A 23986-nucleotide genomic window follows, 5' to 3' on the forward strand; every position below is an offset into this window, starting at 1 on the left:
AATTTAACAGGGAGGGATTTACTTTGAAAATGGAATTGTAATATTAAGTGCACACCAGAAGGACTATTTCTTGAGGTTCCAGAGGACTGCAGTATTCAGATCAAGTTGTGTCTGCTCTAGATAGAGCTTTGCCTTCTCCATTGTTTTTGATGCATACCCCAATTGAAGATCTTAACACTTATCCTGATACTATATGGACTAAAAATTCCACTGGCATAGGAAAAACAATTGGATTAGAACCTATTAAAGTTAAGACAGATCTTGCCAAAGTATTGCAAACTTCCCCAGTATCTCTTGGAGCCAGAAGCAAAGAAAAGAAAACCTCTAGTTGAAGACCTTATGTCCAAAGGCCTTCTCATACTCTCTTTTAGCCGGTGTAACACTTCTGTCCCGCCAGCATAAATAACGGATGAAGATTTTGATTTGTTCCAGATTTTAGAATATTAAAAAAATATCTCTCTCTTCTCAATAGTGCTTAGACCAAATGTCATCTCAGTATCAAATCTCCCCAAAGTGACCTGTTTCAACATAGTGGATTTTTTTCTGCTCTTTTCAAAGTGTACCGTTAGCCCAGGACAGTTAATACTTGTGGTGGCCAGTGGTACATGTGGAAAGTTATGCTCTAGGGGTTCACTGAAGCTTCCTCAAATTTTTCTCAGGTCTTTATTCAAATATTAGATCTAAATTTCTTGTGTCACTCAGTTTAGATACAATACGTGGATGATTTGTTCAAAGAACAAATACTTTGTTTAGGGAACAAGGAAGCCTATAAAAAAAAATTCCATTTGTTTGCCTCAGCCTTAGCAGAAAAGGGACATAAAGTTTCAAAAGGTAAATAACAAACTTGCCAAACCGGTTCATTATTTAAAATATGGCTGGGGCGCCTAGGTGGCTCAGTCAGTTCAGCGTCCGACTTTGGCTCACATCATGATCTCACAGTCCGTGAGTTCAAGCCCCACGTCTGGCTCTGTGGTGACAGCTCAGAGCCTGGAGCCTGTTTCAGATTCTGTGTCTCCTCTCTCTGCCCCTCCCCCACTCATGCTCTGTCTCTGCCTCTCTCTCTCTCTCTGTGTCAAAAATAAACATTAAAAAAAGTTTAAAGTATGGCCTATCTAGGTGGGAAAAACATTCTCCAAATAAATTAAAGATTATCTAAACATAGTATAGAGCCCTCATCACATGATAACTTAAAGAATTTCTAGGTTCATCAGGATATTGAAGGAAATGAGTGTCAAGTTTTTCTGAGATTGCAGCAGCTTTTTATAAACTGACCAAGTGATGAGAAGAGATCCTCTCCTCTTGGAGCCCAAGCATGAACAGGTCTTCCTACCTACAAAGACCCTTTTGTCTACTTATGCATGTGCACTTTGGGCGGGTCCTTGGGCTTTTAACCTAATGTCATGGGAACCATCAAAAACCCATCATGTACAGTAGCTTCACCCTTGACCTGGATGCAAGACTTACCCTCCTTGGTTGTAGAGCGACCATTGCCACTTCAAAACTTGATGCTTTGTGGACTAGTTCTAGACAACGCATTTGGATTTATGGTCCCTCACACCATATAGCCTCACTATTGATTGAGAACACACAACATTTTCCAGCAATCAAGTTAATCTCTTGAGATGCTGTTACTCTTTCCTTCTCAAATACTGTTTCCTGTTACAACTTCTAGAATCTTACACTCTCTATTCTCTTGCCCTACCAGAAAAAGGGAACCTAACAGTTGTCTTACTTCAGGTAGGGAACCTTATGCACTTTGCTCATATTTATTGAGACTTTCATTGAGAACCATGACCTATTATTATTTCTTAGTGAGTCATACCTCAAGGTTGGAACTAGAGGCTGTGAAAGCAAGATGTGTTTTCACTAAATTAAGCTCTCCTTTAGAATATAGTTTTCTATCTGAGGTAAAAATCAACCCAGAAGGCCTAACTTTTGGCACTTAGAAAAACTTGTAAACTAGCCACAGAGCAGATAGTATAAACATTCATATAGATAATAAACATGGTTTTGGCATAGGACATGGCTTTCTGATGCTTTAGAAACAAAAGAGGCTTCGTATGTCTGCTGCAGCATCCACAAAAATGCACAAAAAGGTGAGAAACCTTATTTTTAATTTTTAAATTTTATTTAAATCCAAATTAGTTAACATATAGTGTAATAATGATTTCAGGAGTAGAATTTAGTGATTTACCACTTACTTATAACACCCTGTGCTCATCCCAGCAAGTGCTCCCCTTAAGGCCCATCACACATTTAGCCCATCTCCCCACTCAGCACCCCTCCAGCAACCCTCAGTTTGTTCTCTATATTTAAGAGTCTCTTATGGTTTACCTCCCTCTTTCTTTTTAACTTGTTTTCCCTTCCCTCCCCTTATGTTCATCTGTTTTGTTTCTTAAATTCCAAATATAAGTGAAATCATATATTTCTCTTTCTCTGACAGACTTCTTTTGCTTAGCATAATACATTCAGTTCCATCCATGTTGTTGCAAATGGCAATATTTCATTCTTTTTGATCACTGAGTAATATTCCAGTGTGTGTGTGTGTGTGTGTGTGTGTGTGTGTGTACACCACGTCTTCTTTATTCATCAGTCAATGGGCATTTGGTCTCTTTCCATACTCTGGCTATTATTGATAGTGCTGCTATAAACATAGGGGTGCATATGCCCCTTTGAATCAGCATTTTTGTATCCTTCGGATACCTAGTAGTACAATTTCTGGGTCATAAGGTAGTTCTATGTTTAACTTTTTGAGGAACCTCCATACTGTTTTCCATAGTGGCTGCACCAGTTTGCATTCCCACCAGCAGTGCAAAAGCGTTCCCTTTTCTCCACATCTTCACCAACATCTGTTGTTTCCTGAGTTGTTAATGTTAGCCTTTCTGACAGGTGTGAGATGGTATCTCATTGTGGTTTTGATTTGTATTTCCCTGATGGTGAGTGATGTTGAACATCTTTTCATGTGTCTGTTAGCCATCTGGATGTCTTCTTTCAAAAAGTATCTTTTCATGTTGTTGAGAAACTTTTAAATGTGCTGTTACTTCCTAGAGGGCTGGCTTTTATAAAGTTTGAGACCCATGTAAAATATGGGAAGGAAAGGAAAATCTCTACCAGATGATTATGAAAAACAAGCAGGATTAATTAAGGTTATGATCCCATCTAAACCTTCAAAGGATATGCCTCCAGAAAGGTTCAAAAGGCAGTTAGGAAATATCACTGTTTAGCTCCTTCTTTTGGAAAGGAAGAATGGAAAAAATCTGGTTGTACCCTTCACTCAGGTAGTGTCTATGATCACAAGATGGCTGGTTGGTGGCACCACATGATTTCAAAATTGTATTAACGAAATTTCTTCATGCAACCACTCATCATGTTATAGACAGATGGCTCATTATCTTAAATCAACATTAGCCAGGAAACTAAAAATAACCAAGAGAACCTATATTCAGGTCAGGCCATGAAAAACTTTAAAGATATGGCATGAACATGAATCAAAGCCTTGTGAGCCATTTGACCACGTCAGATGAATTTTATCTATCTCCTATTTTCCGCGGGATCTGAGTGTGTTTCCATTATTATAATATGGATTTTAGAATGGGTTAAATCCTTTTTTTGCTCAAAAGATGCAGTCTCTAAAGTGCTGCTTGATTTTGTGTTTTCTGCTTAGGTTTAGCAACTTTTATATCAGGTGACTGAGGCACAAATTTATGGGAAACACAAGATAACTCTGTAAGGTGTTATCTCTTACTCAAAAACTCCACTGTCCTCAATATCCTTTTGGAAAGGTTGAAAGATTAAATAACATCTATAGGTATCCCCAGCAAAATTTTCAGAAACCCTTGAGTTCTCTTAGGCAAAGTTACTCCCACTACCCCTTATGATATATGGTTCACTCCCTTGGGGACATATCTGTTATCCTTCTATGAACTGAAAACTGGAAGGCCCATGCATTTAGAGATGTCATTTTTGATACTGGACTCTGCTTCACAGGCACAGGCATGGCAAAATATTTCAAGGGACTCTGGTACTATACTCACTCTTATTATTAACAGATTAAGTCTGCCTTTCTACAGCATCAATATCATCTTTAGTCTCTTCATGACCTTCAATCAGGAGATTTGTATATTGGAGAAGACATCAGAGAAAAGCTTTTCTTGAAACTCATAGCAGTACCTAATAAGATTATTTCCTAATAACAAATGAAGCCGTGAAACTCCAGAAGGTCAGTCTTGGGTTCATGTTTCACAACTGAAAAAGCCATTGGGAATTCACGCAATTAGAAGTCTAACAATAGATGAATTCAAACTGAGGATTCTCAGAAATCTAGAAGCTGCTTATCTTAAGAAATAGGCAGCCAGTTCAAGACCTTTGGAACAAGCTGATGACCTTGGAATGTAGACAGACCACCAAGACCCCTGTGTCTGTCTTGTTTTTCTCTGTTTGCTTATAATCATTTTTTTTCCTTGATTGTAGACTACTCTAATGGCCTTTTTCTCTTTTCTTTTTATTATAATTTTTAGATCAGAATATACTAATGCCTTACTAGTGCCATACTAATTCTTAGATAAACTAAACGGTAGCCACTGCCCTCAATCTTACCAACTGCCACATATGCCACCCATCCCTGGATCTTATGATAAAAACCTTTGGGCAATTCTAGTCTCGTCACATGAGACCATACATAGGAAATTACAGCTGATGGCATTTCTACTTGAATCTAGATGGAAATGACTTTCAGCAACTCAAACTGCAACTTTGCTAGTGTTTCTTTCTCTTAGAAAAAGAGCAAATTATTACAATCCATTGATCAGATCATAAGTAAATCTAAATGTAAGTTCAATAGTCTTTGCAAGTTAGCAAGCTAAATACTTGCTAAATGAAGAAAATAATAGAGATGCAAATATGTAATACAGGTAATGTGAGGCCTTGCTCTGAGCTTTTGCCACATACAAATCATCTTTTTTATCCTGGAGTTCCATGTACTCTTACTTCCTTTGTACGTTAGAGATGCCTGGTCCTCATTGCCTCATATTAACACTCCTGCACCTTTGGAATTCTAAGACAAAGTGTAGAAAGCCTAATTCTATAAATCACCAAGGCTGGGAATTCTTATTCATGTATGAGCTCCAAAAGGAGATCACGTTTGATTATTGAGGCATTCCCCGTGGGAGGATTACTGACTCACTATTTATGCAGACTATCAGAGAAGTGTATGATTGGTGGCAATCATACAACTAGAAGAGGCAATAAAAAAGTTATCACTAACTGACAGAAGTTACCATCAGTGATACCACCAATGATACCATCAATGATACTATCAATGGAATACTTGGAATGGATACTATCAATGGAATACTACATGAAATACAAATCCATCTTAACTCATGGGCATGAATACAGATGGACAATTGTATTGCTCTAAGTTTGTTGTTGGCTAGTCATTTTGGTGTCTAAGCCATTGCCAATATTTCTTGCTCTGCTTGGATCAGTAATGCAGGCAGGATAGAACAGGCTATGTATTGGCTTTAGGATAGAGCTACTTGGCTGTCAGGTTAATTCTTATGGACTATGGATTAGTTCTCTTGGCCTGAGTTGAGCAATTGGGGTTCCCTGTTCCAAAGATTTAATAAAGAGTATTAATTATTCTTGTTTTAGTCAGTGTTCATGGTGCTGGGTCATTGCATTCTTTCTGGAGCCTTAGGTGACCTTGTGCAGTCACTTTCTTGTCAGATGTTTGCCATGATATAACAACACAAAAGTCAAGAAGATCTCATGATGCAATGGACTGTGGAGAAAACTGACGTGGCCTGAGCAGTGAAGACCTGGGTCTTTAGCCGTTCATGAATTGTGCAGTCTCTCTCAAGTTGTAAAAATGACCAAAGAGGCAGGGAGTGGAGGTGGTAGATGGGCTGTGAGACTGAATGGTCTACAGTCAATGGTCAGACCAAGTGTGATAATGGGACTCTGGTCCACAAACCGTGGTGGCATCTGTTCCAGTAAGCCAAACCACATCTCTGCAGCAGTTGGTCCAGAATGGTCAGTGATTGCTGGCTTCCCTCTTTTCTTAACCCTGCCTCCAGCTTAGAACCAAGCAGAAAAGGCTGGGTACGTTCCTGAAACCAGTCACATAAGATGTCTTATTTCTAGTTAGTTTACCTCCAGCTTCCCTATGCCAACAACTCCGATCAGAATATATCTAAAGCCCCCCACCCCACCCCTGCACACATTTTTTAAAAAACTATGAGGCTTTCCCACTCTCCTGCCTTCACTGAGTCTGTGAAATGCAACTCGTGGTAGCTGACTCCCTTGCATATAAAGCTCTGAGTAAATGTCATCTGTTTGCTCTCCTTTAGGTGGTTTTTTGTTAATTCTACAGCCCTGAGCCATAACCCCTGTTACCTGAATCGAATATTTTAAGTGTTACTTGAGGTTAGTAGTTATTAAAATGTTAGTGTACATCAGAATCACCTGGAAGGATTGTTAAGCCACAGATGGCTGGGCCTTTACCCCCAGAGTTTATAATTCAGTAGGTCTTGGGTCGGGCCAAGGATGAGCACTTTAGTTTTCAGATGATGCTAATGTTGCTGGTCAGCTGACAGCATTTTTGAGAAATGTCACCTTATACTGCCAATATGATTTAGTAACAACAGCAATAATACCTGAATTTATGTGGTGTTCTTGCTCACTGTGAGACAATTGTGTAAAATCTATGGACCCAAAGACATGTTTTAAAACATGACCTTCTTTGGAAACATACACCTTGACTTGGAGTTATGAGGTTATAAGGGAGAGAAATGAATTTGATCAGAGTCAGAGGGAAATGTCTCCACCTTGCCCATAATTATGATTTGTTTTGTCCTTCTAGGGTAATTAGCCATACTTCAGCAAAGGGAACTAGGAGGCTTTGTACTTACTCATCCATGATCTAAGGCTGAAAAGGCAACCTCCTTACCAAATTGAAAAGGTGAAAAGAAAATTATTGGGGTTAAGTTAGTTATGATCGCCTCTTACCAGAAGAAAGATGAATAGGTTAGCAATGGTATCTGGCCACTAATTGTTAACTCCCTTAGTAAATTCTATTGTCATTTGAGTGGAAATAGTGATGCAGAAAGCTGAGAGTAGAGCAAGGATGTAGACGCAGTTCTTGCCAAGGCAGTGAAGAAGACAAAATGACTCAAGGTGACATTAAGAATCAAAGGGTTGGCGGTGAGTCTCCCTTGGGAAGCTCATGGTCTTACTGCTGCATATAGATCTTGGCTGGCCTGTGGATGTCCCCCCCCCACCCTACCCCACCCCACGCACCAATATTCACCATTCTCTTATGCCAGCATTAGTTTTCCTCCTTGTTTTACCTTACTTATGTTCCTCACAACTTAAATACATAACCAAATGATGCTCTTTGTTTTCAACTTTATTTTGCATTTTTGCTTGAATTGTCTGGAAAAACAAACATGATAAATCTCACCATAAATTGGACAGGTTCCTGTGTAATCTGCCTTTCTCAGTTAAGATTTACTCACAATAAAAAGAACGGTCAAGTACTTCCTTCTTTGTGCATTCTACACCAGAAGGCATTTATCGACAGTACATTGAGGAAACATTTTTTTATGGTAGCCAGTTTTGGTCTTTGCTTTTTAAAATTTGAAAAACGGAACCAAATTAAAAAAAAAAAAAGACCACGGTAATGATTAAGGGGTGAAAACAAATCTGAAGGGGAGCTGTTTAAAGAATTGGATTGTTTAGCTGAGTAACAGAGCAGATTCGAGGTTGCATTGAAGGGTCTACCTTGTGGTCAGTCATTACCACCTAATAATTTTTTATGAATGACATCTGGGAGAATGAAGAATGAAACCAATTACAATTTCTAATGGAACATTTGATCTAGTCAATGATTCTGAGGCACCAAATGCCTTCAGGAAGCTTTCTTCTCAGCTGGAACCTAATTTTACTGGAGCCATTTTACTCTGTATGATAATGCAGCTGTCCTTTGTGGCTTCTCTGAGGTCAAAAAGGCATCACTGTGTGCTGTTTAGGAGTAAGTTTCTTTCTAAATAAGATCTGACTGGGTCATTACCCAGAAGCAATAATTGGGCCATCGGGGACAAGATGAGCTCAAAATGAAAGAATTATTCACTGGCTAAAGATGATAAGCCACTAAGGCAAAAAAAAAAAATCAGCTAAGACCACAGATTATGTCATCGGAATTAGGGCTTTCTCTTGCTTATTTATATGGGAGAAAGAACTGACCATATAAGGCTTGTTTAAGAAATATTTTGAGGTGGCAGTTTTAACCAAAAGTGATTATTGCTACCCCCTACCAAAAAAAGAGAGAAAATTATAAAATTCCAGTTACTGTAAGCCAGTCAACAGTTGAGGAAATACTATGTATATTTAGAGAAGAAACAATATTACTTATGAAAATACTACTTAAACATGGCTATGTGGGAATTGGGCTGCTTCCAATAAATTTTTAGCAAGCATTTCATATTTTTAAAATTAATAACTTGATTTAGCATATAAGACATTATTATGAACAATGTTTTTTACACATGTACTTGTAGTAAAAGAAATGCTTTGAAAATAGGCATTTTATATAAATGATACAGAAATATTTTCATCACCTTGGAACAAATATCTGATCTCATTTGCATTGTTTTTATTTTTATTTATTTATTTATTTATTTATTTATTTATTTAATTTTTATTTTTTTTTCAACGTTTATTTATTTTTTGGGGGACAGAGAGAGACAGAGCATGAACGGGGGAGGGGCAGAGAGAGAGGGAGACACAGACTCGGAAACAGGCTCCAGGCTCTGAGCCATCAGCCCAGAGCCCGACACGGGGCTCGAACTCACGGACTGCGAGATCGTGACCTGGCTGAAGTCGGACGCTTAACCGACTGCGCCACCCAGGCGCCCCTGTTTTTATTTTTTATTATAAATCTGAAAATAGGGATCAGTGTGTTTTGTAGTTCAGTTGCTAAACTGCCAAAAATAAAATAATAAAACTTCATCTTTAATTGCAACCCGCAAAGGGATTACTTGCTTGCTTTCTTGGTTTTCTTCAACATAAAAAGAACTTGTTATGAATAGAAAACAAAGAAAATAATAGCTCTGTGCTTACATATTTTCATATTTTATTTTTATTTGGAGAGTTTTTTTTTTTTTTTTTAAATTTTTTTTTTCAACGTTTATTTATTTTTGGGACAGAGAGAAACAGAGCATGAACGGGGGAGGGGCAGAGAGAGAGGGAGACACAGAATGGGAAACAGGCTCCAGGCTCTGAGCCATCAGCCCAGAGCCTGACGCGGGGCTCGAACTCACGGACCGCGAGATCGTGACCTGGCTGAAGTCGGACGCTTAACCGACTGCGCCACCCAGGCGCCCCTGGAGAGTTTTATTAAAAGCATATTGTTGTATGTGGTATGTATCTAAGTTTCTATTAACAGACCTATATTACGTATAGCACTAATGTGAACAGTATTTTCTCAGCCTAGTATTCGAAGGTAAACATGCAAAGCACACCTTATTCACAAGTCCTAGTGGGTGTTATTCCTGCAAGTTATGGTGAGACTATACCTTTAGATTTAGTGCCTTCATATTAAGGCAACATAATTGTGGTCTTTAGTTTACTTTGAAAATTAGTTGTTTGCAATCTAGAGTAGTTGATTGTTTGCAATCTATAGCAACATTGTAGTTAAAGTTCACAAAAGACTATTTAAATCCATTATTTAAATGAGAAAGTGACTCAGCTGAGCCACTGTGAGAAAGTGGGCTTAGTTAAGGCTTGTGAGCACATGGTAGGATGATCAACTATCCCAGTTTGTCCAGGACTGAAAGGTTTCCCAGAACACGAGGCTTTCAGTGCTAAAACTAGGACCATCCCAGGGAAAACTGGGAAGAGTTGGTCACCCTAATACATGTCTTCTGATGGCTCTCCTTGAAGGAACATTCCCACCCTAAACTCCAACCAGAGACAACACTGAGCCAGCCACTCTACCATCTCACCTTAGGGCATCATTGCAATGGAAGCGAGGGAACGAGGAATGCAGATTTCTTGGGGAAAAGCACCAGAGTAGTAAGGAAAGGATGTTAGGTTGTACTGTAAGTGTGAAGGAAAGCCATTGGAAAGTATTAAGTGGGTGTGGCCTGATCTGACTTATGATTTAATAGAATCCGTCTGCAGGTGGAGGTTTGACTGTAGTAAGGCAAAGGTGAAACAGGATGGCCATTTAAGGGTCTTTGCAGAAGTTCTGGAGTCATTATAGGGTGGATTTGGTAGAAAGGAGTTGAATTGCAATGTATTTTGAATATAGAACCAATAAGATTTATGCATGGATGGGATGCAAAGTGTGAGAAAAAGAGAAAAACCAAGGATTATTACAAAGTTTTTGCCCTGAACAATTGGGTAATTGGTGTTGCCTTTTACTTAGATAGCAAATGCTAAAAGAACTGATATAGGGGAAAATCAAGAGTTTGTTTTGGGTGAAAGTTTGATAGATTTATTAGAAATTCAAATAAATATCAGGTAGGCTATTGGCTACAAAAGACTGGAGTTTAGGGGAAATACTTAGCTAGAGTTTAGAGAGGTAAATCTAATGGTTATTGATGTTTATATTGATGTTATTTGAAATAATGGGACTGACTGGGTTCATCTGAAAAGTGAAGGAAAAAGTTGAGGACTAAATCCAAGGAACTTCAACATTTAGAGTTTAGAAAGAGGTGAAAGAGTTGACACAGGAGTCTGGAAAGGAGAAGCCAGAAGGGAAACTAGGATAATTTAATGTCATGACATCAGGAGAAGACAGAGTTTCAAGAAGGAAGGAACAATTAAGGATATCGAATGTTAAAATTTCAAGTAAGACGAGGATTAATGATTTTGATTGGATTTGGTAATATGTATGTAAACTACATACATATTAGACAATGTAAACTACTCTTACGAGGGTAGTTTCCATGCAGTTTTGGGGATAAAAGCATGACTGGCGTAGGTTTGAGAGAGCATGACGAGGGAGAATAAATGGACCCAGACAGTGTGGTCTGATGACGTAAGTTACCACTATGTAAATTTCATTGAATGTGGTAGCACTTAATGTTTTTAATAGCTGGGCTGTACTTAAGTATATTGCACACTTGTGAGTTCAAAATATTCTTCATAAAATCATGCCTAATTCTAATTTGTGCTTTTTCTTTAAAAAGCTAGTTTGTGGCTATTGTGGCTATATTGCCCTTATAAGCAGGCTGTGGCCACCATTACAAAGCTATAATGAAATGACACACCCATGCCTCGTGCTGAGATAATCTAGGTAAAAAAAATCATAGGCTTTTCATAAAAAGCTTATACACTGTGAGTTCCGAATCATTACTGTTAACAGATGATCAGTCTTGGCCCTCACACATCAATATAGAATGGAAAGTCAACTTCCACCCTTTTTTTCAAGTTGATGACATCTTGGCCTTAAATTATAGTCATAATAGTAGTGGATAGCAACAATGGTAGTTACGTTAGTACTTAATATTTTACTGTATTGCAGTTGCTTAATACAAGATCATAAATGAGTATGCTTTTTTTTTCTTTTTCAGTGCTAGATTTCAGTGTGAACAATTTCAGTATTAAGTATTGAGCATGCACACTGCACAGTGCTAAGGGTTAGGTGTTAAGAGAAAAAAAAAATGAAGATCGATCCTGAGTTAGCTCTGACTATAGACTGGTTCAGATTCAAATACAGGCTAGCATAAAAAATTGGACAAAATTTTTACTTTGGATCACAACCAAATCTGCAGATAAGCAAAGCAAAGGGCAGACAGGAAGCCAAGGTTAGAAGCGAATGGATGCTGTTCCAGAATGCCTTCCTCGTTCTTCACAGAAGCTAGCCCAACTTCCATGTCCCCAGTAGCCAGCATGGAGTGAGGAATCTCAGGTCATGAGAACCCAGGGCTCTAGGCTTGCTGCTTTTTCTCATGTTATGCTGGGCAAGAATAATTCTTGGAGGGAAAACTTCAATTAACTTTTAGGAAAAAAGAAAATTTGGGAATTAGAGAGAGAGGTGGATGATGATCACTTGGTCTTATTTTCTGTCAAGACCTTATGTGCTAAAACCAGTAAACACCAATTACCAGGGAAGGGGGTGTCTTGTTCAAATGCAAATTCTGATTCAGTAAGTCTCCAAGATGAGGTGGGTGCTGCTGGTTAGGGCACAGACTTTTAGTAGTGAGGAGCTAAATGCTTAACATGGTGAATTAGAGTAAGATGGAAAAGACAAGTTTAGGACAAATTGTGGAGGGTTCTGAAGATCAGATTGAAGAGTTAGATTTTTATTTTTATTTTTTTAATGTTTATTTATTTTTGGGAGAGAGTGTGTGAGTGGGGGAGAGGCAGAGAGAGAGGGAGGCACAGAATCTGAGCAGGCTCCAGGCTCTGAGCCGTCAGCACAGAGCCCAATGCAGGGCTTGAACTCATGAACCTTGAGATCATCACCTGAGCCAAAGTCAGACACCTAATCGACTGAGCCACACAGTCACCCCAGAGAGATTTTTAAATGTAGAAGATGGGGCACCTATTGATGGATTTAGATCAACTGCCATGAAGTCGTGATTTTAGAACTAGTCATAAATTAGACAACGCAGAGATCAGACAGGATGGCATAGATTTCTGAGAAGTTGAAAACACTTGATGGGATTTGGAGATATTTAAAATATGTTTGAGGCAAAGAAGATAGTCAATAAAAATCCCAAAGTTGTGAGACAAGATGAAGAGAAAGATACTTCCATTACAAAAATTGTTAAGCAAGGAATGTTGGTGGATGGTGAAAAATGAATACTTCCCCTTCTATCTAGAGATATGCTAATATCGTTAATAATATTGGCAGAAAATAAAGGAAAAACCAGCCTTTAACTGAGGGCTAATAAATATGTGCATACCAAAAGACGGTGACATGTTTGGGGGAAAAATTAAACTTTAAATTTTTGAAAGAGTATTATTGTGAATTGCAGAGTGAAAGAATAAAGGAAATGAATGGAAATGAGAACTTATATCCCAAAATAGATATGAAACTTCTGGAGCAACATATAAACATTGCAGGGTAGAGAGCAAACAAGCTTCAGCTGAGGTATAATTCATAAAACATCAGCTGGAGTATGTCATTCAAGCTACTTACATAATTATAGTCCAATACTTCTGCTGCCTTTGTTACTTATGTCGCTCAGTTTATTACTGCAACTTAGAACCAGCACTTTAGGTGATTCATTAAGAGAGACAGAGACAGAGACAGAGAGAGAGAGAGAGTGAGTGTGTGTGTGTGTGTGTGTGTGTGTGTGTGTGTGTGTGTGATGTATTTTTTTTAAAATTAAAGATGCCCTACCCTCATTTAACTCTAAGAAGATTTTGATTATAAAGTGGCTGTAATGAGTGTTTTGATGACAAAGGCTTGAGCTCTTAGAATATTCTTTTTGTTCCTTGTACGGAATCATCTGGTAGTAGTGCTGTGGGAGAAACTTCTCATTGTGTGCCAGCGTCTATCTCTTTCTTTTTTCCATAGCACTGCATTTTTATTTACAGAAGTGTCCGGTTACAGACTAATTTTCCCAGCTTTCCTCATGGCTAGATACGGTCATTTTGGCCAATGTGATATGAGTAGAAGTGATTTATGAGACCCCTTTAAAGAGGAATCGGGTTGTGCCCTCCTACCGCAGTTTCCTCCTACATCTGCTTATTCAAACATGGACATGGTGGTAAAGCAGACTAGGAAGAACATGAATGTGGTGCGGTGAGAGCAGAGCATGAGGTGATGTGAGCCTGGTTTCCTACATCCATGAGTTGCCAATCACCCACACACTCACACCCTTTCAAGAAAGAGAAGCACATTTCAATATTGTGTATTTGGGGCTTTGTTACAGCAACCAAACCTGTGTTCTAATAAATACAAGGCACTTTGAGGAAGGTCAAAACCTAGTGTACCTCTAGACCTTCATCACTAAACAGAGGCCCTCTTTTATATCAGTGGGGTGTTAAGTATTAGAGTAGCCTTCCACATTGACCTTTGTCCCTAATCTTTCTATACCTGTTCATCCAGCCCTTTCAGTTCTGGAAAGCTGAACATAGTTTTCTCCCCCAAGTCCACTATACACAAATATACACAAATATACACAATCCTATTCCTTGTAAATTCCTAATTGATTAACTAGCATAACATGGCCATTATCTCCTTGTTGTACAGTGCCCTTCCTTCCTGGTTTCAACTGGTGTCTTTTTTTTTTTTTTTAAGTTTATCTATTTTGAGAGACAGAGACAGAGAGAGAGAGACAGAGAGAGTAGGGGAGGGGCAGAGAAAGAGAGGGGGAGAGAGAATCCCAAGCAGGCTCTGCACTATCAGCCCAATGCAGGGCTCCTACTCAAGAACTGTGAGATCAGGACCTGAGCCAAAATCCAGTCAGATGCTTAACCAGCTGAGCCACCCAAGAGCCCCTCAACTAGTTTTTTTTTTTTTCCCCAAAGATGTATAGTCCTCTTTAAACTGGGAAATGAAATATTTGCTTGAGTATGCTGTGGTTCCATATCCTCATTTCCTTTTGTGTCAGACTACTCAAATGATGAGACTTTGTACACTGTCTTCAAATAGTACCATATAAAAACTCTTCCATTCTAAATATGTTATTGAAACTACCTTTTCATTTAATTTAATTTATTTTTTTTTAATTTTAGTTCATCTCATTTTAATGTGTATTTAGTTTTGAGAGAGAGAGAGAGAGAGAGAGAGAGCACAAGCAGGGGAAAGCAGAGAGTAAGGGAGACACAGAATCCGAAGCAGGGTCCAGACTCTGAGTTCTCAGCACAGAGCCTGAGGTGGGGCTCAAACTCATCAACCGTGAGATCATGACCTGAGGTGAAGTCAGACACTTTACCAACTGAACCATCCAGATGCACTGAAACTGCCTTTTTATTTTATTTTATTTTATTTTATTTTATTTTATTTTATTTAAAAATTTTTTTTAAAAATATTTATTTATTTTTGAGGTTGAGACAGCATGTGAACAAGGGAGGAGCAAAGAGGGAGGGAGACATAGAATCTGAAGCAGGCTCCAGGCTCCGATTATTAAAATAATAAATTCTAATTTAAAAACCCTAGAAAATATAAAGGACAGAAACCTAATCCCTAATCTACCATCTAGGATACATTAACATATAATAAATATATATTATGGAATATTTTCTGAATATTAAGATATATACCAAATATGAACTAATTATATAATATTTATATTAGTTATACTTGGTATATATCCTAGTATTTGTATTTGGTATATATTATGTATATAACTATGATATTTGGTATAAATATTATCAGTATTAGGATGCATGCCAAATGTTATATATAATATAAAATTTCATAGTATGTATTAAAAATGATATTGGTGTGCATCCTAGTATTTATAATTATATCTATTTTTATATTTCTTTTATATAATGAAATCATACCACATATGCCTGTTTTTTTATGCTCTTTTGGATGAATAATATAGTTTGGACCTCCTTCCTCACCAATAAGGAAGGAATACCTAGAGAATATTATATTAAAGAGATATGCATGAATTTATTTTTAGAATTACTCCTTTAAACATCTGTACTGTTATGGTTGTACATTTGAACTGTTTTCAGTTTCTGCCATTATAAATAGTGTTAAAATACTTACTGTACATGCTTGCTTTCTCCTTTTTGTTCTCAACTGATGTTGGTTTCCTTTCCATGTGAGTATTTTCCTCTGTAGTCTCCCATATTCAAATCAAGCAGTGTAAGATGGAAATCTGATCCTACTTCTCCATCAAACCTGCTCTTTTTTCCTTTTCTCATTGGTATCTGTCTACCAGAATTTGTATAGCCATTTCCCCATTCATTTTGGCACTTAATTGTATATGGTCTTCAATTAATCATAATTGTATGCGTGTTAATAGTGAGATCTATTAGGCAAGGAAGGCATAGGCTTCTATAACCCCTGATTGACTCAGCACCATTACTTCCAAAAAGCTGTATCTCTTGCTTGAGAAATTTCATTCCTCACTTATAGGTGGTGTGTGTGTGTGTGTGTGTGTGTGTGTGTGTGTGTGTGAGAGAGAGAGAGAGAGAGAGAGAGAGAGAGAGAGAGAGAGAGAGAGAGATGGAGACAGAGATGGGAGGGGAAGGGGCTAGGGAGAGAGGTTAGAAGTTTTGTCCTGCTTTGTTTTATATCTAAGACTGTCACTGCACCCAATTCCCAGAATAAATTTGCCAAGGATCACTTCACTTTGGTCAGCTCAGTTGACATCTGACCAAGAGCATCATGTTTTGATGCAGTCATGGAATACCACATGTGAGGAAGGCGATGGGAGGACAAAAATGGAGCGGGGGCAGCAAGGAAAAGAACAAAGGTCTGGAAGCAAAAATGTGCTAGGAAGAGACAAATGGGCAGAGCAAAATTACTCAAAATGAAGTCTATGTTTAGAGACTGAGAACTAGAGCTTTCTTTTTACATCACTCTGGTTAGCAGTCACAAATATAGAGGGTCTCGACTTGGGTTCTTATCCCACTAGGCCACATGCTAAGAGGCCACATGTTAATTCTATATCTTCATGGGCCTCAGTTTGTGAATTGGAGGTATTATTTACTGTCCCGACTATATCAGTATAGCTGAAATATCAAGTTATGTAACAAATGTGCTTCAAAAACTATACAAATATGTGCCAGATTGCATTTTCTGAAGGTGGGTATGTAGCATCTCCTATGCCTTGTGGCCTTGCTACTCTCCATCGAGAACCCTTTGCCCTTGTATCTGAGTGGGCTTGTGACTACTTCAACCAATACAGTATATGGCAGATGTGATGCTATGATAGTTCAAAGCTAGGCCATGAGAAGCAATGCAGATTCTGCCTTGTTTTCTGGAACACGCTCCTGAGATCCTTGAGCTACCATGTAGGAAGCCCAACTACCCTGAGGCTGCTCTGTTCCGATGATGTGTTGACCCCATCAATAGGCCAGGTGTAGATGCTGAGTGAAGATGCTTCCAAATGATTGCAACCCCTTCCCTGCCCCCAGTCTTCTCAGCTGAGTCCCGAGACATCATGAAGCAGAGACAAGGCATGTTCACTGCACCCTGTACAAATTTGTGACCCATAGAATCTTTGACCACAACGAGATACTTGCTTATGATCTAAAGTTTGGGATGGTTTGTTATACAGCAAATAAAACCAGAACAAAATCTAACAGACGACAGTCATTATTATCATGATCACTTGGTGTAGGAAAACATGCTAGTATCATGTGGTTTAATCTCTGATGAAAAGCAAAGGTGCATGAGTTCAAAGCTACAGTTAGGAAGGAACAGAGATTATCATCAGTGTTGCCTCAAAACTGTTGTTTTCGGACAAAGAATGTCTGTGGATGCTTAGTCTATAACAAATTAGAGACTTTTCCCTGGCATCAGCTGGGACTAAGAGACTCACCAAGATACTCTGGCCTTGGTCTTTCACAACGAACCTCATAGAGGTGCAGGCTGCCCCAATCCCCAAGTGCTCTCCTTGTGTCTCTGCCAGACCGAACATCCTGAGCCAGCTCACACAAACTGTCTCCCTGATCCAGAGCAGCTGTCTAATTACAATTTTGTTATTATTAATTACAGAGCAGAAAATCATTTGTAATTAGCTCAGCCTAAATCATAGTTTAAACAGCCAAAAATTACATTACAAACTAAAGTGTAATTAAAGCACTACACTAAAGTGTTTATTTAAACCCAGTTTAGTTACTGCAAATTTTTCAATCAGCTTCTCAGGCTCATACATAGATTTAATTAGTCTCCAGTACTGACAGTTTAGTACGTTTATTCATTAAGCATCAATATTGCTGAACAAATGTAAATAAAATATAGACAGAGATGCTTTAAAGGGGCAGTCACGAAACATCTGGGCGAGATAATGAGGCTGGGAAAGATGTGAATGTTAATCAGGAGCAGCACTGAGCAAGTTTATAGAGCGGGCTTGCACTGCAGTTTGACTGGAATAGTGTGGGGTGGGGCGGAAGTCAATTCAATTCAGTTCTTGCCATTGCTCTGGAGTAGATGTCAGGTGCCACTCAGTAGAATCTGGATGAGATAAAAGAGACCATTCCACTCTACCAACCTCTGGGGCTCTGTGCATCTTCTTAAGAAACAGAAGAGCTTACAAAGGGATTCTCAGGATGAAGTAGCTTCTTTCTTAAAGGGTGTAGAGAAAGTGGTCTCTGTGATAATAGGTATCATGCGCATTCCAAGGAGTAAATTTTCTATTCAGGGACTATTGTTTGGAAAACCACTCTTTGCCACACATGCAAAAATGCCTACACACACTTCTAAATGAGTTCCAGATTCTTGGAAGTACTCTTCAGGGGCAATCTCCACATTCGTTGATAGGGCTGCTGTTTCTCAACACATTCTTGGTAATTCTTTGAAGTGCCTTCAGAATCACCTTCATCATTGTTGGTTGGATTTGCCTCCATAGCCTCCAAACACCCCCTGCCCCTGTTTTCCAGTCTTACCCCCCCATCATCATTTTCTTTTCTTTTTCATCCTACTACCAGAATTATTTCTCTAGAATGGAAGCCCTTTTGTGGCATTCCTCCACCTACCACCTTAGGGGTTGCCGGTTGTCTCACCAAGGTTCAGGAGCTGAAACTTCTCACACGAGGCTCTCTGTGGACTGGCCGGCCTGCTTCTCTGTCATTGTTTCGGCATTCTGTCCTGTGGCCTAATTCTTTAGGATTCCCTCAAATCACCAGACTACTTTTGGCCTGCATGCCTTTTACACACGTGGTATGCCAGTCTGTGAGCTGACTTTCTTGCCTTGGCTTGGCCAAGTCCTGTGCATCATTCAAAATTCATCCCTGGCAGTGTCTTGTTGGGAAGGCCTTCCTGATCTTCTTGTTCTGTTCTTCACTGTAAGTAAGTACCAACCCCCCCGCGCCCCCCCTGCCGCCAGCACACATACCCTATTTCCATGTTATTATTGCTTTTATATCACTAACACCATATATAATAATCATCTAGGCCTGCTGAGACCAATAAAATATGACCTCTTTGGATTAAAGGAGGTGACAATACATAATGACTTTAGGAAGTCATTATTCACTTCAGTGTCCCCAACAGCATCCATGGTGCTTTTCACACCCCAGGTGCCATGTAAATATATGATGCGTGAAACATGGCGCTATTATTTTGGGTGTTATTGGTGGTCCCCAACCTTTACTTTTTTGAAGATAGATTATAGTCTTGGAAATAGTCATGAATTATTTGAAGACAAGATTAATAAATGACAGTGGTCGTAAAATGGTGTCCAATGATTTTTGGTAAAGCAAAGCCATACATGGGTAAAAGTGACCGTGTTTCACAGAATAAAATAGATGTGGATTAATTATTTCTGAAAAATCTCTCAAGTATAATAACATCATTGGCAAAAGGATAATGCAAATTTGGTTGTTTTTTTAAATACTTACAAAATGATTTTTATAATTGCCCTGTTGCATTTTTGTCATAGGTAAATATTACTATTTTTGCTGGATGGAAATATTTGGACAACTTTTGCTTTATAAGTAAGTAGCAACAATGGTCAGGAACACCCTCAAGAATCACATATTCTTCAGTGAATGCAAGTTTTTCCTTTACCTGCTATGGGACGTTGGGCGCTTAACCACTGTATGATTCAGTTTCCTTATTTATAAAATGGGCATTATAATAATACCTGCCTGATAGGCTGTGGTGAGAATTAAAGCAGTTAATGCATGTAAATGTTTTTGGATAATGCCTAGTATATAGTGGTGTTACATTATAGTTTATAAGTTTTACTTTTATATTAGTAATATTATTTGCTTTCCTGAAATATCAAGTTTTATATAGAAACTTGGTATAACTTAAGTAAGTCACTGGTACTTGGAAAGGGGGAGTTTCATTGCAACCGAGTTAAAATAGTGGATCTTAACTTAGATGTTGATGTTTGTCTAATTATTTTGATTCTCATTTGTATTGATGGATTTCATTTTTTAGATGAGAATCAGATGATACATCCAAAGTATACCTGACAGTTCCTACTGGAATATGTACATATTTATCTTCAGAATTTAAGAATGAATGAGGAGAGACATGCAAAACCATTTAAAACTAGTGAAAGGATCTAGATTTGAGTTGCAAATTGTCAGGTTATATCTCTTTAAAAATAAACCAGGGTCACCTGGGTGGCTCAGTCAGTTAAGCATCTGACTCTTGATTTCTGCTCAGGTCACATTCTCATGTTCATGGGATCATGCTTTGCATTGTGCTCTGCATGACAGGCTGAGCCTGCTTGGGATTCTGTCTCTCTCTCACTCTCAAAATAAATAAATAAACTTAAAGAAAATAAACAGTCTACAAAAGCATTGAAATCCTTAGTATGTACTTATGAGGCAGTCGGATTTTGAGGACTTACTTAAATACATTTGACAGGAAACGAAAGAACTGACCTTGTCTCCAGCCTTTCATGTTTTTCTTTGTTACCACTGAATATCTATTTACAAAACAGCTTCTAGTACCATGTAGTGATCTAGTTCTGGGAAAGAATTTGTTCTGCTGAAGTTAAGGCAGATACTCCTAATGAATTTAAATAACCCTATAGAATTGCTCTTTTCAGAATAAATCTTTGGCATTATCCCACTGGTTCAGATTACGAATGTCATCACAAACAATTTAGTGAGACTTGTCACTCTATTTGTCGTAAGAGTTATCTGTTTATGACACGACTCAAGATTCTTCTTATAAGAATCAATGGGAGATATTTCTGTGTTTTCTTGTTTGTTCAGAACTGGTTTTGATTCCTTCTTTGTACAGTTATCTAGAAAATCCAGAGTCAAATGCATGATCATCTTCTGGCAAACAAAAGACATTTTGCAACATGCAATTTGTATATTTATTACTTTCCTCTTACTCTCAATGTCCCTTTTAATGCTTCATTCACCTATTTCAATATATTGTTCTTGAAAAATATATATTATTAACTATGATATTATGTATTTATGAATTCATCTTTATGTGTTTTAGAAGAAGGACAAGAATAAATGAAAAAGATGGAGGAAGGAAAATGGGAGAAAGGAAGGGAGGAAGAAAAAAGAAAAGACAAGGAAAGGGAAGAACAAAGAAGAAAAGGGAAGGAAGGAGTCTAGAATGGAAGGAAGGAAGGAAGGAAGGAAGGAAGGAAGGAAGAAAAGGAAAGGAAAGGAAAGATGGAAGAGGAAAAGTTTTGAAACTCCTTTCGGTTGGTCCAAATATAGAGTAACCATATGGTGAGATGTCTTATATGGTATTATATTTATGTCTCTTATATGGCCAAGTGAGTACATTATATTCCTTGTAGAGTGGGACACTATTAACAATGACTAATACCTATATCTCCACACATGTGAGCTCCTTCACCAGTTCTCACTTTTGGAAATGTTTGCAGAACATTCTGTATTAGAAGGAGTCATTCACTTGGGTGATAGGATGTATATATGAAACATGTTGAGAACCCCAAAGCTGTATAGATGCCAATAACTCAGGCTAACACTTCTGTCATGAAAATAAGGCTATCTGATGTGTGCTATTATTTGCCCAGAATAGTGTTCATTTAAAAGCAAAATCTCTTTTAACTTATAAAAGACAACTTATGGTTGCCCAAAACATGGAGATATCATGCAAAATCACTGAATTTATTATTTAAATTCCTCCTCCTTTTTGGTTTTCCCTTCCTTTTATTTTATTTGAAGTAAATTCATAGTTTATTAGAAAAGCCTGCCACAGCTTGCTTCAAATTGCTTGCTTCCACCAAAGTTCTTCACACCCTGACAGCACATTGTTTGAAGTTTTCAAGATTATAAAAAAGTTGATCTTCAAGAAAAAAATTTTTCTTTTGAATATTCTTTTGCATTTTTATTTATCTTGTACATTTAACGTAGAGAATAAAAATGTAGTGGATGCATATGATATGGTTATAATGTGAGTTGAGAATACAAAATCCCAAGTCAGTAAGTGGTCTGGAATTTCATCCTAGGAATTGGGTAAGGAGGTAGGTTTATACATTAAAGGCCCTTGCCTCCAAAAGTATATCTCCTTTCTTCCCCTAAAATTCTTCAGAGGACAAAACTCATTATGCTATAATTGGATATAAAGTTTATTATACAAACAGCTTGGGGGGGTGGAATATGGTTTTCCCAAATTCATGCTAATATAAACCAGATAAATATCTCCCAGCTATAGGATCACCATTTCTCCACTCTGGTCTGTATAATATGGGCTGGCCCACGCTAACCAGATTTCCCAGCCTCTGTGGTCCACTGGCTTCCATCTGAGATCAGCTAATGTGAGACAGAGAGTAGGGAGGTTAGAGGAAGGGAGGAGCTAGGGTATTATACCTCCCTCACTCTGCTCAAGGTGGCTGTCGCCTCCTCTGTGGTCACAGCTCCCAGTGGGTAGCTCTTGTTATGGTTCTAGGACCCACCAAGCAGCCTCAACTCATCTGCTCAGGTAACCACATCTCCATTTGTCTCTTCATCCCTAAGGGGTGATGGGGGGTTTCTTCTGTAGTGGTTCTGACACTTACCTACCATAAGGCTTTCCAGGCCTTCCAGCTTTTTGGGAACTGGTCCCCAGTGCTATAGGCTCTCTACACAAATTCTTGTTGTGAGGTGCTATCTTCCTGAGTGGATTTTTATTGATGTTATATCTTCATTATTCTCTTTCTCTTGGTTACCCCAAACAAACTTTTCTTAGTGATTACTTATTTAGCAAGATGACTTTCATGTTATAAGGAAGAGCAAAATAATTCATTAACTTTTCCAGTTGAATGTCTGAAAGTTTGCTTAATGTCATCAGACAGTGTGAAATACAACATCCCAGGCCCACAGGATGATCAACAAAGGGGGAAGGTGTTTCTGGGCTTGCTGCTTATGGTGCTGGAAAATCAATCTCCTGTGAGAAAGAGCTCCCAGCAATATAGATTGTTTGAACTACTTACCATTATGTCAAATTCACTTTAGCATCTGCAAACAGACATACTGTATGAATACTTTAGAAGCACTGTTTTTTCTGTTTGCACTTAAAGGCCTAAAGTTACATAGATTTTCATAATCAAGAGAGCTTAATTCAATAACAAGTCCTTCATTTAACCCTTAAATACTTAATGTCTTGGGTCAATTTCTGTCTCATTAATGGAAAAAAATAATTCATACATAATTTGTTCCTTCAAGACATAAATAAGTATTTAGAAGGAAACTTTAGTTTTGAATGTTGGTGTCTACCCATTCTCGGCTCCCTGAACAGTTATTCCATTTCTTTTCCACTTTGAGCAATGGTGATATCACAGCCAATGAAATTCAGTCAATGAAATTCCCAGAGTAAAAACCATTTCCATGAGACTTCAGCCAAGTGTACCAGCTGCTGCAATCCCAGGACAAATTTGGTACAAACCACGTGTAAGTTTCTTCAGGTGAATAGTCAAGGGTTTGGCTAGATGTTCTGTGCATATAGATGAGTAGTGAGGAGATGACCGGATCGGGGATACAGGCATATTCCAGTTGGTGAGGTACCAACCAAGAGGGCAGAGGGGAAAGATGTTTGGGCTTCTTTCCTGGCAATGCACCTGTTACTCCTCAGAATATTTCACCATGGCCGTGGACTCCCTGCCGTTTTCCAGGTCATACTTTTGTACCCAGAGCATCGTGCATTTAGTCATTCACTCATTCAGTGCTCCCCCTCCTAGCTCCTTGGCCCACATCTTCCTGCTAATAACCTGGAAAGAGGGGCTTACACTCGTCATGTTCACACACAGTTCTCTTATAAGAGAAACAGTCTTCCTTAAACACATTATTATATTTTGTAAAATCTTACCTGACCACCCTAAATTGCATGATATAGTTATAAGTTTGTTATGGCTCTGTGTTCATGGCTGGTTTTCAAGCATGATGGAGCTTGAAATAATTAGTAGTATTA

The sequence above is a fragment of the Lynx canadensis genome, chromosome D4 (genome assembly GCF_007474595.2).
Source record: "Lynx canadensis isolate LIC74 chromosome D4, mLynCan4.pri.v2, whole genome shotgun sequence".
NCBI lineage: Eukaryota > Metazoa > Chordata > Mammalia > Carnivora > Felidae > Lynx > Lynx canadensis.